Source organism: Podarcis erhardii, assembly GCF_964252035.2.
Source record: "Podarcis erhardii genome assembly, chromosome: 2".
NCBI classification, from domain to species: Eukaryota; Metazoa; Chordata; class Lepidosauria; order Squamata; family Lacertidae; genus Podarcis; species Podarcis erhardii.
The window spans coordinates 25,878,911-25,894,917 of record NC_138498.1 but is presented as its reverse complement, the minus strand read 5'-3'; the positions used below and the strand labels follow the sequence as shown (position 1 = coordinate 25,894,917).

The window sequence follows — 16,007 nt, the reverse complement described above, 5'->3', positions numbered from 1 at the left end:
TGCTGTCTGTGAACACACAAACTCTCTTATCCTTGAAGCACATTACATTAAAAAAAAATTATGAGAGGAACACCCACTGCTGTTGGCTTCAATTTATAGTGGGATCCCATGGTGGGATCCCACTGTAGCCTACAATTTCATTGGAGTTCAATTCCACTCACATCACTCTCTCACATATAGGCCCTGCTTAAATAAGTCAGATGCACTCAAACATAATTGGGAATTTGCGTGTCGAGGTCCCCAAGCTGCCCCTCAAAATAATTCACAAATCACACATAATTTTTGTTTAAGGTTTTTGGCATAAATTTGGCCACAACTTTATTAAATTACATAATCTGTGACTGGTTGCTTAGGCATTGGTTAAGACTATCTGTCCCCCCGCCTGGGACAGAACTGACTTCTGAACTCCCTCGGAAGCCAGTGAAGAGAAAACAATATTGGGGAGTGTCAGGGAACTGCCATCAGTGCCGGAGGGAGAGAGCAAAATCCAGAGAGATTCCAGAGAGCATCCCGGGATTGGGAGAGGCAGCCCATCTTCTGGGGAAGAGAATCAGCGTAGCACCAGTGGAGAAGGGGGGCAGATGGGGGAAGCGACGAGGCGGTCCCATGACTCCTTGCCAGGGACCAGCAGGGAGAGTAGGGGTCCCCCGCTGCCTACACCCTCCTTGCGCAGAAGGCTTTCGCGCAGAGAGAGTAGGAGGAGACTAGGCGTCAAAGAGCTTCTTTGCTGGAAGAAATTTAAGAAACGCCCACTGACGGATTCTGCCAGTGATTGAGACAGCCATGGGCGAGTGACTGTCCGGACAGAAAAGGTTCACTCAGGCAACCCAGCCAGGTGTTTGCACCGGTTTATGCACGAGCAACCCCTAGAACCATTACAGGGAGCAATGGAGCTGAGTCACAGGCCCACACTGCTCACCCACATGCTCCTCAGGGCTTGCCGGCCCTGGTCCCATTTCAGGGATTGGACAAAATCGTAGCAAGCCCCTGGATTCCTTTAACGGAATTCCCTTCCACACCACCATTGGAGGGGCAGGCCCAGCCTATCCTTACCCCTCCTCCAACCAATTTTTATAACCAATGCCTAACCGCAACCTTACAAGTTGTGACGAATTGCTAAGTAGTAGGCAAAAACCAAATGGCACCAGCCAATCAGCCAAATAGACAAAATTCCTACAATGGCAGACGACCCCATGACAGCCATAGCAAGGTCAACCGGAACTCAGGGCGGGCAGGCGGGTGATCCGATGCACTCAGCGAAAGAGAAAGCAAAAGCTGAGTGCCCCAATATTTAAAACCTTTGGTCCCACCCACCACATTGCAACATGCAATTTGCCCCAGCAACCTGGCCAGCTCACTTTTACCTGCCTGGCAACAGAGGGTTGGCTTGGCAAACCCCACCACAACACGTGCTCTCATTTTAGGGAGAACACGCTTTAGCAACAACAAATACTTATAAAAATAAATAAATTAAGACATGGAATTGTGAAATCTAAAAAAAACATGGCGGGGGGAAACCAGGAAGACAAGCAATTCCTTAACTCTAGCTGTGAAATTCTGTAACTTCCTCACTCAGTATTCTCAGTCATGGATTACTAATGCAGGTGATGGCCCAAGAGAAATGTGAGAAAGCCTTTATCCACCTTTATCACATATAATGTGAGACAGAAATGGAGCAACAAAGCCAGTCATATTTTGGAAACCAGAGGGTGCATTAGTATGTAAATCTAGGATACATTGAACTGCCATACTTTTCCAGTCCAGAACCAGTTTAACCTGAAATTAAACTTCGGCTGATTAGAATACATTACAAACACCACACAGACACCTTCTCCTCGTACCCCTCCCCTCAGTTACAAACAGACACATCTGGAATGCGTAGTGGATCTTAATTTATGCAGGGTCACATCTTCTGATAATAGAGTGACAAAAGTTAATCATCTCAAGAGCTGCTTACCAAAATGTTGATGTTGTCTTATTTGGAGTTTAATAATCTCACACCTTAAGAAGGTGGTGTTATTGCACCCCACTCTACTTGACCCGGTGATACCCAGTGATACCCCGAAAACAGCTTCTGTTCTTCACCCACTGCTTATTACAGTACTTTGGGGTCAAGAGCAATAAAAGCAGGAGGCTGTTATTGCAGTAATTATCTGCTTGACCTCTTCCAGCGTAATTGCAAGTTGTGCTTGACAGTGAAGTCTCTTATCGGACTGGAACAAATGATGGGATGGGGGTCAAAAGTGGACCTATCTTCTCGGGTAGCTTCTTCCGAAAGGAACAACCACAGCAGGAAACATATCTGAACAACAGCATCTTCTGCAAGAAGTATCCTGGAAGTCAAGCTGCTGTTCGGTCCTGTTGTCTACTGTTGACTTACATCAGGAGTGATGAACCTGAGTAGTCCCAACCTTCCAAGTCCCAACATCCCTGACCATTGGACGTGCTAGCTGGGGCTGATGGGAGTTGTAGTCCAGTAACATCTGGAGAGCTACATGTTAGCCACCCCTGCTTTATGAAGGATAGGATAGCCATGATTTCTGACCTAATAAACATTTTTGCAAACCCTTTATGTTTGAACCATCCAGCTCCATTAGGGACATCATGCTTGTACTGTACTCAGTCAGTTAGTACAGTGACTTCATAGCTCTCCATGCTACCAGCTGCAATTTTTTGCCATGGAGCAACCTTGCACATCAGCAAGCCCACCATAAAAAAAAAGCAGAGACATCACCTTGCCAACAAAAGTCCATATAGTTAAAGCTATGGTTTTCCCAGTAAGATGTATGGAAGTGAGAGCTGGACCATAAAGAAGGCTGATCGCCGAAGAACTGACGCTTTTGAATTATGGTGCTGGAGGAGACTCTTGAGAGTCCCATGGACTGCAAGAACATCAAACCTATCCATTCTTAAGGAAATCAGCCCTGAGTGCTCACTGGAAGGACAGATCCTGAAGCTGAGGCTCCAATACTTTGGCCACCTCATGAGAAGAGAAGACTCCCTGGAAAAGACCCTGATGTTAGGAAAGATTGAGGGCACAAGGAGTAGTGGACGACAGAGGACAGGATGGTTGGATGGTGTTCTTGAGGCTACCAGCATGAGTTTGACAAACCTGTGGGAGGCGGTGGAGGACGGGGGTGCCTGGCATGCTCTGGTCCATGGGGTCACGAAGAGTCAGACACGACTAAACAACTAAACAACAACAAGCCCACCATGTTTGGTTGGGGTGTGTGCTGCATTTGTGATTCAAGCTTAAATGTTCCAACTACCATTACCTGGCCTTTCATTTGTGTTTAATTCTTACTTTCAGAGAGAAGAGACTGGAATTTCTTAATTGCAACCTTCCTTTCCTCAACCCCACCTCCTCCTTCCCAAACACAAGATGTTTCTGTCGGGGAAAACATCTTGGCTAAGATTTTTTTTTCCAAAAAAGAAATCTTGATCAAGTGATACACTGCATAGTACTGGGACAAAAGTTTCCATTTTAATGAAATACACGGGGTTTTTCTCCTCCATCAAAACAGGAAAAAGAGCATGTTTTTTAAGATGTCAGGAAATCATTTTTCACCATCCATAAAACCAAATCTTCCAACAGGGGAGTCTGATCCAGGCAGGAACGTTGAGATAAGAATGAGGAGCCTGAATCTGCTTCTGTTGGCTTATCAAACATTGATTGACATGAACTGCTTCATCAGCCTTCTCCAGGTACTTCTGCATGGGTCAAAATGAAAAAAGCAAAGCCTTCAGTAATGCAAGTAGACCCATTTTCAGGACATGGATTCAGCACTTAAATATAGAATGTAAACTGTGCCTTTTTGAAGCCTAAGGTAGAAGGTAAGGTAAAGGTAAAGGACCCCTGGACGGTTAAGTCCAGTCAAAGGTGACTATGGGGTTGCTCTGTTCATCTCACTTTAGGCCAAGGGAGCCAGCGTTTGTCCACCAGACAGCTTTCCTGGTCATGTGGCCAGCATGACTAAACTGCTTCTGGTGCAACGGGACACGATGATGGAAACCAGAGCACACGGAAACACCGTTTACCTTCCTGCTGCAGCGGTACCTATTTATCTACTTGCACTGGCATGCTTTCGAACTGCTAGGTTGGCAAGGGCTGGGACAGAGCAACGGGAGCTCACTCCGTCACGGGGATTCAAACCACCAACACTCCGATCGGCAAGCCCAAGAGGCTCAGTGGTTTAGACCACAGCGCCACCAGCGTCCCTAAGGTAGAATCTGAATGCCACCCACTGTAATGGGACCAACTCTTTTAAAAGTCTTGCATTCAGACACTGATTTGTGCCTTCGTGACACCATGATGTAGCTAAAGTCTTTCCTGATTCATATAGTTTCAGACAGGGGACCCCCCAGCCCTACATAGAGGTGTTGAGGACTGAACCTAAGAACTTCAGCTTGCTAATAAGATGCTCTACTATGAAGTAGTAGACGATGAGCATGCACTGAGAACACCATAGCTAATTGCAGATTTCCAGCATCTGTATATAAGCCTAAACAAGTTGTCTTCTACCCAGTTCTAACATACCCACAAACATACAGCTTTTATACAGTTGCAGTGTAAATCCGCAAAACTAATTTCTGGATTTAAAAAAAGAAAAGAAAAGAAAAGAGTTTTCATTTTTAAAGGATCCCCACAAAACCAAATATTTTTGATAATAGCTCATATTTCAGCAGCCTACATTACTATTTTGTTCTCTTCTCTTCACTAAGGCTCTGTCTCCTATTTTGTTTTATTTTTTGTTCTGCAAGCTAGCAAGAAGAATGTGTTTCATCTTATGAGATCTGCTTGTGGGAGTAAAGGTGGGTGGAATCTGTTGGCGGAGAGTCATTTTCCAGTACTTTTGCCACCAAGTAAGTGGAAGAAGCTACCGAAATAGAAATAAAAGAGAAAATGGAATATAAAATAGAAACATAACAATAAGCTAAAGCTTTGTATGGGCATATGCCCCATATTGCTTCTGTTCAGAGCTGCAAAAAAAAGAAGAAAAGAAATCGGCAAATGCATATTAAGTGTGACTGAGTCATGCTTAACACTTTTGTCATTATGCAATTTTTAAAGCACATATATATTGGGTCTGACACCATTGTCTTTCTTTCTTTCAAAATGAAAAGGCACCTGCGGTCTGATTTTGTGCTGTAGATTCTGAAAATCTCCAGAGCTGATAACCTAAATTAACATCCTTATCTGTGAAGCAGCAGTGACTGCCAGAAGGCTTGAATAAATTATTATTATTATTATTATTATTATTATTATTATTATTATTATTATTTTACATTCAACATTTGAATGCAACATTTGAAGGGGTTTCCAGTTAGACACTGATGCATAGAAACCATCATATTGTTAGATGTGTCTTATGTGAATAGTTCTTGTTATACTGCAACACAACCAGATCCCCACACTTCATGGTGACTACCAGCATCTATTTTTCAAGGTGGGAGGGAGGCACTGGGTATATGTGCTTGAGAAACGGCATCCTCCTGCCATGAGAGCTAATCTATAATGGCTGTGTTTATGGGTGCATCACCAAACAGCACAGGACCACTTCAACTCTGCTGTCTCCCTTCAAAATCTCATTTCACCTGCTGTCTTTTGTTTATCTCTTAATTTGAGAAAGGAGGCTCCTTCTCTGCACAGTCGCAAAATTATTTCCTGTAATTTTGACACTAGCGAATGACTGAGAAGGGAGAAATACTTGCATTTAACTAACATTTATGTTAACATCCTTTGCCACTTTCCCATCCCTTTTGTGAAAATGTGTTCACAGTTAAAAACTGCCTTTTGCCTAAGTCATGCTAACCTCTCAGCTGATGGGCCTCTGTTTATCCAGATCAATGTAGACTAAGCAGGATTATAAAATCAGATTTATCCCGGGGCCATAATTCTGTCATCCCAAGGAACACACTCTTGTGGGTGTGAGGTGCTTAATCTTACAGATTTACTAGAAGGATCTGTGGCTTTAAAACTGCCGTTTTGCGTCATGTCCCAAAAGCTGCTTTATAAATTGGTTGGAATACCAAAGAGGCGGAGATTAAACAAATGGTTTCAGATAGTAGGTTCTCAACGCAGGAAACCAAGGCAAGGAGAGTGACCTTATAGCAGTTTGCCTTGATTACAATTCACCCTTGTCCTAGTGGAAAGGGACCTGATTAAACCACACAGTTGAAACAGCACGCTTTTGGGAATGACTAAAACGATGCCCCAGGGATTTTAAAGAAGATGCAAAGAGCATATGCCAAAGAGTATGAGCTGTTTAGAGACTGTGTTCTGTGAACAACTCGGCACTGTATTATTATTATTATTATTATTATTATTATTATTATTATTATTATTATTATTAGGCTGTGTGCACAATATACCTTTCCAAAGCACATTCTTTTCGTCAAATAATTCTGGGCGCTGCAGTTTAACCCTCAGGGAGTTACAATTTCCAGCAATATTTCACAAACTATAGTTCCCAGAACTATTTGAGGGAAAGAATTCAAGCATTGCACATCCTGTTTGTATAATGTGCTTTGAATGTGCTCTAAAGCTATAGTGTGTACAGAGTCTTAGTTAGACATGTACCCCACTTCTTCAGAGCTCAAGGTAGCCTATATTAGAATTATCCTCACTGTATCCCTGTGACATGAGGTTAGTTTAAGAGCAAGTCAATAATCCCAGGTCACCCAGTAAACTTTATGGATGAAGGAGGATTTGAACCTATGTCTCTCTGGACCAAGTCCAATCATCTATTCACAACACCATTGATGGGCAGTCTTCAGATTTGTGGGGTCTGCTTTGTGGGTTTTTTTAAATTCTATGGTGGTTCAGACAGGGGGACATATGCTAAAAAGTAAGAAACAGATCTTTCCTGACATCCAGTCTTCTGGTTTGGAAGGCCTGGCTTCTTAAACTAACTCCCCCAATTTCACTAGTAATACTCATTTTCCACCCACATTTTTACAGTACTGACAGACTGAGGATTTTCAAGGTATTTAAATATACCTTTCTGAAGAAACCAGAGGCCTTTCTCCTGGGCATGGTCGGCCAATTGGTGCCAAAGAAGGACAGAACTTTCTTTATGTATGCTACAACAGCAGCAAGAATACTTATTGCAAAGTACTGGAAGACACAAGATTTACCCACCCGGGAAGAATGGCAGATGAAGGTGGTGGACTACATGGAACTGGCGGAAATGACTGGCAGAATCCGAGGCCAGGGAGAAGAGTCAGTGGAGGAAGATTGGGGGAAATTTAAAGACTATTTACAGAAACATTGTAAAATTAATAACTGTTAGAAGGATGTTGGAATAATATTATATGATTTTAGCAGGAATGATATAAAGGATTTGGGAATAACTGACTGTTAATTGGTGAAAGGAGGAAAAGTAAAGTTACATTATATTAAGATAATTTACAGGACAAAAATGTTAAAAGAGGGAATGGATTTGCTGAAATGGATAATTGACCTAGAATACAAAAAAGGGAGGTGTGAGGAGGTCAAGGAAATAAGCTAATGAAATATTAGTAATGAGGAGATCTGATGTATTTTTCTTTGTGTTTTTGTTTAATGGGTTTTATTTCTCTGTTTTTTTCATATTGTGATGTGTTGTTTTTGTTTTTGTTCAATGTGGTATTTTTATTTTTTCATTCTGTAACCTTTAAAATTTTAATAAATATTATTTTTTTAAAAAAAAAGACAGACTGAGGATTTTCATCTGTTGGGAGAAAGTGGGACCATATTGGAGGAATGATCTCTCATACACACACACACACACACACACACATATATATATATGGCTGAGAGATGCATGCACATAAATTATACATCAGAACATAAACCAAGTTTCATCCTGCAGATGGAGTAAAATTGTTTTTTCCAATAATCACCAGTAGCCAGAGAAGGGATGTAAGGACCATAGTGCTGTTATTAATTACAGAGAGGGTTGTGTTTTGTTTTTGTGTTAAAAAGGCAAGTTTTTTTGTAAAAAGGTGAGCTTTGAGGTGTGTCACTAGAAGTCCAGGGACTATAAAACTGCAATAATCACGGCAGCGTGAGCTGGACTATTTGCTCATAGAAACATCATGACTTGGCAATGAGCTGAAGTGGGGCTTGAAGATGAGGCTTTGGGCCAGATCATCAAGATGGTTGGTGGCAAGGTCAACAGAGAAAGGAATAAAAAAAAATTAAAAAGGGAAGATGAGAAGTTTAGCCTTTGATATATTGAGGATGATATGGTGATGAAAATATCCAGGCAAAATGTTGGAGTAACAACAGGAGATGCCTGATGGGTGGAGGGGAATATTTCTGGGATAGAGAGGTATTGATGGGTGTCATCGGGGTAGAGGTATACTGAAAGCCATGGAATTTTATGCTGCCACCAAGGAACAGTACGAGCTGAGAGAAAAGCAGATTCCTAAGATATCCAAACAAAGAGAGGGGGAAAGTCTCTTCCCTATGGAAATGACACAGACTCAGGTGAATGTGGCGAGCACAAAGCAACACATAGGCTAATAGTATACTAACAATATTCATATAACACTATCAAACTAGAATAGAATAGAAATTTATTGCAGTCCCAGACCAGATTCACATACCGTACTAAGCAAACATAAAACACAATAGCATTAAGTTTGAATTTACCATCGAATATAACATTAAACAATATGAATATGACAGCCATTAGAAATGTGGCTTAGGTCTCTAGAATATTATCTAGAGTTTGCATCTGAGGCCTTATTCTTTGTAATAGCACAGCTTGTTCCCTGAGTTTTATGGCAGCCGCGCAAAACATGATCTCTAGATCCTTATCCTCTATCAGGGATTTTAAGCATTGAGGTTCGGACCCACTTGGAATTTTCTGTATAACAGGGGTGATAAAGACCGAGCGTATATCCTCATAAAAACAACCTCGTAGCAAGACATGAGATACGGTTTCCAACTCTATCAGGCCGCAGAGGCAGACTCGCTCTGCATATGGTTTACCCACATATCTGCCCTGCAATAAGGCAGATGGCAGCACGTTAAATCTAGCGAGGGTGAACGGCTGTCTATGTTATGTACTGAAGTTCTCACCCTGGGCCAGCAGGGGGATACTGTAGATAGTTTTGACTCAGGTCCACATATGCAAATCAGGGACTGAAAGTGACGTTCAGTGATTGGATAGTTACAGAAAATAGTTACTGTTGCGTTCTAGTGGAGCTCTATATAAGCAGGCTGGCTGAACCCTTCAGTTCAGTTCTGTTCTGGCCTGTGAATAAACAAAAGCTGTTTAACGACTTGCTGTGTCGTCTGATATGTTCACCCACAACTTAGTCTATGTTTAGGTATTTGTAATTTTGACAGATATATTGCTGATATTCACTATCGAACTGTTTCTTAATTCACAATCAGAAAACATACAATATGTACACGGAGTCACAAACTAATAAGAGTCAAGTGGATATTCCATGAAGAGAAATGCATTTGACTGTAAAAAATCGCTGTTGTGTTTCGAGCACCCTGTTGCTGTGTTTGGAGCACCTACCATCATTCTTCTGTGTTTCTGTGCTTATAGCAGCATCTCACTCTCAGCAAAATTCTGTATAGGATATTAACTTTGGAAGGCGTTTAGAATCATATTCAGTGATTCTTTAAGGTCAAATACGAATCTGGGTTCAAGTGCCACGTTGGGTATTGCAGGGGATTGGACTAGATGACCTGTGTGGGCTCTTCCAACTCTATAAGTATATGATTCTATCTGGAGGAGTCCCCAGTAGCCCACCTGAGGTCTTTGGAGTACAACTCTCATCATCCCTAACCTTGGTCCTGATGGCTGAGGCTGTTGGGAGTTGCAATCCATCAACATCAGGATAGCATAATATTTGCTAAAGGTAAAGGTAAAGGTAAGGGACCCCTGACCATTAGGTCCAGTCGTGGCCGACTCTGGGGTTGCGGAGCTCATCTCGCTTTATTGGCCGAGGGAGCCGGCGTACAGCTTCCAGGTCATGTGGCCAGCATGACTAAGCCACTTCTGGCGAACCAGAGCAGCACACGGAAACGCCCACCGGGACGGTACCTATTTATCTATTTGCACTTTGATGTGCTTTCGAACTGCTAGGTTGACAGCAGCAGGGACCGAGCAACGGGAGCTCACCCCGTCGCGGGGATTCGAACTGCTGACCTTCTGAACGGCAAGTCCTAGGCTCTGTGGTTTAACCCACAGCACCACTCGTGTCTGTACCCCTCTGTTAATCTGTGCTGCTCCTCCCTTGGCCATTTTTTGGGTAAGTGGATCACACAGGAAAAGCCATGGGCTGTGTTCAGCTAATTCCTACAGAGAGTAGACCAATTGTAATGAATGAATGTTTATCAAGCATCAGTATAAAAGCCGCCTGATGTTTAGCAGAGCAACAGCAAATTTGTCTAGGCTTGTTTCCGTAGGATGTCCCTTGCAAATAACTCAATATTTCTTTTCTCTAGAATCAACATGTAGCTTTCCTGCAGTTCTTCCTTTATTACATTTTTATATACAGAAGAGACATAGCGTGGAAACAACTGGATTTTAAGCACTTGAATGAAACATTATATTGCAATACATAAATATCCACTTTTGATACAAATCATAATTAACCATCTGCATGTAAACTGTACATGAGTCCTGTGGTCTCACATTGTCATCTGGTTTGTTTCCGTTCCAGAAAATGATATAATACTGCTGGATTTCAGAAAGGTTCACTGCAACAAGAGCTGCCATCCCAGATATGTAAAAAAATAAGTTTTTCATTCCTCCATCCAATAGAGGAATCCTTTGGTTGCCACCAGTACTGGAAGTATAATAACCATGACACCTTACACCAGCTTAGTATAGTCAGGATCCTATGCACTCCCAATGGCAAAAAATTAAATTTTATATATATATATATATATATATATATATATATATATATATATGCGCCAATTTCAACAATGGAATAGTAACACTGCCAACACCCAGTGTCACTCATTGATGGCACTCACATTTGCTATATATTCATGTAATGCACAAATCCATGCACAAAATTGGCAGAACAGGTCTGATGAGGGTGCTGTGGGGTGTATTGTCTGTGTGGCAATGTAAGGCGATGCTAGGCAGACAAGACACAGCATTGCATCTTCTGAGCACTGTGAGTTGGCAACACAATGCAAGAATTGTGGTGGGCGTGGGTATTTGAGGTTGGCTTTTGCCTACTATCATTGCAAAGAACCATCTCTACTCCTCTTGCCCACTTCTATGCTGCCTCTACCCATCCCAGCTTTATGCCAGTTTAGGTAAAGGTAAAGGTAAAGGTAAAGGTAAAGGTAAAGGTAAAGGTAAAGGGCCCCTGGACAGTTAACCCCAGACTATGGGGTTGCAGTGCTCATCTCACTTTCCAGGGAGCCAGCATTTGTCCACAGACAGCTTTCAGGGTCATGTGGCCAGCATGACGAAACCTCTTCTGGCGCAACGGGACACCGTGATGGAAGCCAGAGCGCACAGAAACGCCATTTACCTTCCCACCACAGTGGCACCTATTTATCTGCTTGCACTGGAGTGCTATCGAACTGCTAGGTCGGCAGGAGCTGGGAGGGAGACAAATATCTGGATATAAAAGCTCTAGCATTTCTATAAGGAAGAATGGCAAGCATCAGGCTCCAATCCTATACCCACGTTCTTGGATATATGCTCCATTGAACTTGATGGGGCTTACTTCTGATTAGGATGTATAGGACTGCAGTGCTAATGAAACCTTTTTGCCTCAGATGTTTCTGAAATTCAAATTATTTTAGTTTTCAGGTGAAGGCAGAGTGCAGTTGTTATTATTCCCCGAATTGCTGGTGGAAAAATAGGTAGAAATTAGTATGAATAGCTTGGCTGGTTTAAAAGAAATATTTCTCTTACCCATCTGCAATTTTCCATACTGGATCTTTGTTGATTAAGTAACTTTATACAACTTTGAAGCATTAATTCCTTAAAATAAAGATAAAATCAGTGGTTAGAAGTTACAATATTTCCTTTCTTTTCAACTTAATGTTTTGCATGGGATTTTTTAAGAAAATATATATAGAAAAACACCAAAAATGAGATAATGGTGGGGTTTTGTTTGCATTAATCCAAGCATTTTCCCCTCTTTTGCCCAAACAATGAAAGGAATTCTCTTGTGCATGCCCTCATCCAGGCATAGGCAAACTCAACTCTCCAAATGTTTTGGGACTACAACTTCCATCATCCCTGACCACTGGTCCTGTTAGCTAGGGATCATGGGAGTTGTAGGCCCAAAACATCTGGAGGGCCGAGTTTGCCTATGCCTGCTCATCTAAAGTAGGCATGTGGCAAGGATGCGATTGACGACTGCTGCTGCCAACATCCAGGTTGCTATCGTAAGAGGCTTTTCCATATGGCAGAGAGTGTGGAATGGCTTCTCTGTCATCATTCCCTATTTAAAACATCTAGGTGAGGTGTTCTTCCTTGAACAAAGGAGCTATAAATAACCAAACACAGATAAACTTGATGCAATAACCCCATTGCTAGCGAGCCCATATAGGGATGTATGTGACTGTGTAGCACAACTTCCAAAGTTCCTGAACTTTTAAAAATAATTATTTTTATTCAATTTTGATTATAGTATATAATAAACCTTAGTAACCAATTATGTTCCACAGGAGTATTCTAAAAATATAATCCATGTTATCCTTAAACAATAAAGTAAATCATTGCTAACATTTTTAGCTTTGCTTTCTTATGTCTCTCCAATCTTTTGCAGCCTGTTGCTGCAAAATGGCATATCTTTTTTTTAAATAATATTTATTAAATTTTCCAATAAAAACATACAAATGCAAACAACAACAATAAAAACAAACACAAACAAAGGACAACAAGTATAATTTCGAACCTTATTTTCTCAACCTAGTTTCCCCGACTTCCTCATACCTCACCGTTTTGTATTCTAGTTTCATTATCCCATCAGCAAATCCATTCCCTTGTTTCCCAAAAGTTTTTTACTAATTCCATTCCTTTTCTTACTCAACATCTCTGAAAACCACATTATTTTTAAACCCATGTCAATCTAACATTCATTAATCTTATAGTATTTATTAAGATAGTCCTTAAATTTCTTCCAATCTTCTTCCACTGTCTCTTTCTCCTGGTCTCGGATTCTGCCCGTCATCTCTGCGAGTCCCATGTAGTCTGTCATTTTCATCTGCCATTCTTCCAGAGTGGGTAAATCTGATGCCTTCCAATACTTTGCAATAAGGATCCTTGCTGCTGTTGTGGCGTACAAAAATAAAGTTCTGTCCTTCTTTAACACCACATGGCTGACCATATCCATGTTATCCTTAAACAATAAAGTAAATCATTGCTAACATTTTTAGCTTTGCTTTCTCATGTCTCTCCAATCTTTTGCAGCCTGTTGCTGCAGAATGGCATATCAACACTGTGGGCAAATAACTTTGCCAAGAAGTTTCAACACCATGTAACAAGAGCGTAGGTTTCTGTAACTTGGCCAAATGCTTAAATCATGCAGCAATGTTATATTGATCCTGATTGGGCAGTGAAACAAGTTCCCAGTTGAGATGATGAAACTGTGACATCCCTGAAGCTGAAAGAACAGGTTGATATGTCATGACCTTGGAGTCCAAAATTGGGAGACACCAAGTTGGAGGTTACAGGATTACAGGGAACCAGGCAGAGGGCCTTCTCAGTAGTGGCACCCACCCTGTGGAACACCCTCCCACCAGATGTCAAAGAAATAAACAACTACCAGACTTTTAAAAGACATCTGAAGGCAGCCCTGTTTAGGGAAGCTTTTAATGTTTGATGCATTACTGTATTTTAATATTGCGTTGGAAGCCACCCAGAGTAGCTGGGGAAGCCCAGCCAGATGGGTGGGGTATAAATAATAAATTATTCTTTAGACAGAAGCCAAGACCTTCAGGGCTCCTTCCCTGGGGTCCAAGGAACCAAGGGCTTCTCACATTACCTTGTTGGTGCTTCACTGCAAAGATCAAACACCATAGGAGGTCGGAGTGCAGGAGATGTCTTTAGGCCAGAGAGTTATCCGTTTAAGCCTATGAGAGGAGCCTAGCAGAGATAGGCTGGAAACAGACACTCAGAAGACCTCAGTTCATTCCCAACCCTTGTCAGAACAAGTTGTTTGCTAGGAGCTCTCCTTGGTGCTGCAACCTGGCCTCCCTTTGCTGCCATGCATTGTGAGCGGCTCTGCAGGACTGGAGCCATACGCTGTGTAGCAAACTGGACATATTCCAAACAGACCAATAGATGAGATAAATTCTTGAGACACCTTCCATCTCTTCGGTTCCACACAAAACACTGGTTCAAACTGTGCAAAAGAAATAACTGGTCCGTACAAAGTAGTGATTGGCCCAAGGTTACCCAGCGAAGTTCATGGCTGACTGGAGATTTGAACCCTGATCTCCCAGCTCCTAGTTCAACACTCTAACCACTGCCCCACAGACTGACTTTGCAACCACCCCTGCAAGTCAGCTAGACAGTGTGATGTGTGATGAACCCAAAGCCATTCAGCAAGTTTCCCACATCTAAATGTCAAACCCTGCACCCCACAGCCTAGCTTTTAGAGCAGCCTTCCCCAACCTGATGTCCCCAGATGCTTTGGACAGCAGCTCCTATCATCTCTGACTATGGCTTGAGGGCACATCTGGAGGGGACCAGCCGGGGCAGTTTTTATTGGACTATCGCCTCCTGCTCCTTTGAGAACTGACATCCAGCTGCACCCCACACCCAGCATTCGACATTTCAGTAGTTTCAGCAAATCTACTCACCTGTGATTTCAATCCGTTGAAAGTTGGCTGACTTTTTTTTTTTTTTTTGTTATTTCCACCATTTTTAAATAAACCTTCATTTTGGAGGGGCGATGGAGCAGGATATCAAATTGACGGGTAGGAGGGTAAGGAAATGAAGGGAAGAGAAATCAGTCCTTCGAGTCGATTTGAGAAGCACTCGGGTGTGTCGGAGAGACTCTGGAGCCACACACAGAGTTTCTCGTCCAATTAGTTTCATGGAAAAATCAGCAGCACATCTGAATGGAATTACCCCATATAACAGCTCCCTTCTATTTAGGTTTCTCCACTGCAGCTGAGGAAGCTATTTAATTGTGCTATGGAAAAAAATTATAATTAGCTACAGGTAAAGTGTCCTTTCTCATACTTCAGGAGACAGCAGACTGAATGTCAGCAACTGTGCAGTCAGCCGTTTGATTGCTGAATGATCTGCTCCTGAATATGATGCAATTTAAAGGTGCATGAAGAAGCCTCAGAGTTCTTAGCAGTAATTATGGGATGCTCATAGAAAGTATAGCATGAGTCTCCCCATGTGATGATAATCAACAATAACAACAACAACAATACTATCATTATTATTTCAGCGTCTAAATCAAATCAGTGCTCTACATAAATGGAAAGAAAAAAGTCTGCTCTTTACTTCTGGTGCACTGTGGTCTAGGCCAGGCATGGCCAAACTTGGCCCTCCAGCTGTTTTTGGACTACAACTCCCATCACCCCTAGCTAACAGGACCAGTGGTCAGGGATGATGGGAGTTGTAGTCCCAAAACAGCCAGAGGACCAAGTGTGGCCATGCCTGGTCTAGGCTATGTAGGGCCTATACTGCAGGTCAATCTCAAGAGCTAAAGGGCAAGGGCAAATTTGTGTTTGGGAAGGCTGCAGGGCTAGATGGCCATCAAGCCTTTTTCCACCTCTGCAACTCTATGCATTTTGTAGCTGGAAGAAGAAGAAGAAGAAGAAGAAGAAGAAGAAGAAGAAGAAGAAGAAGAAGAAGTAGTGTCCTCCCTTTTGAATCTCCTGACAAACTTATTCAGTGCCTACATGGTCACAATGGGCCGAAGGAGCAAAGATTATTGCTGGACTCAATAAACAGCCCCAAAGTGGCAAATTAACGACTGATAACTTCCAGAAGAAGCCAGAGTTGTGACATTACTCATCATGTCTGGAGGATTCGGCACAACATTTGCTGCAGAGA

The 16,007-nt window shown here is 42.2% G+C and overlaps 1 long non-coding RNA gene across 1 annotated transcript; it reads right to left on the bottom strand.

The window, feature by feature from the left end:
• Positions 1–3,324: 3,324 nt before the first annotated feature.
• On the bottom strand, positions 3,325–15,101 carry LOC309335128. The gene is made up of 4 exons (XR_014153374.1): positions 14,795–15,101; positions 13,975–14,334; positions 11,895–11,963; positions 3,325–3,711 (listed from the first exon to the last, which is right to left on the bottom strand). It is a non-coding gene; the product is annotated as an uncharacterized lncRNA (long non-coding RNA).
• Between the last annotated feature and the right edge of the window lie 906 nt (positions 15,102–16,007).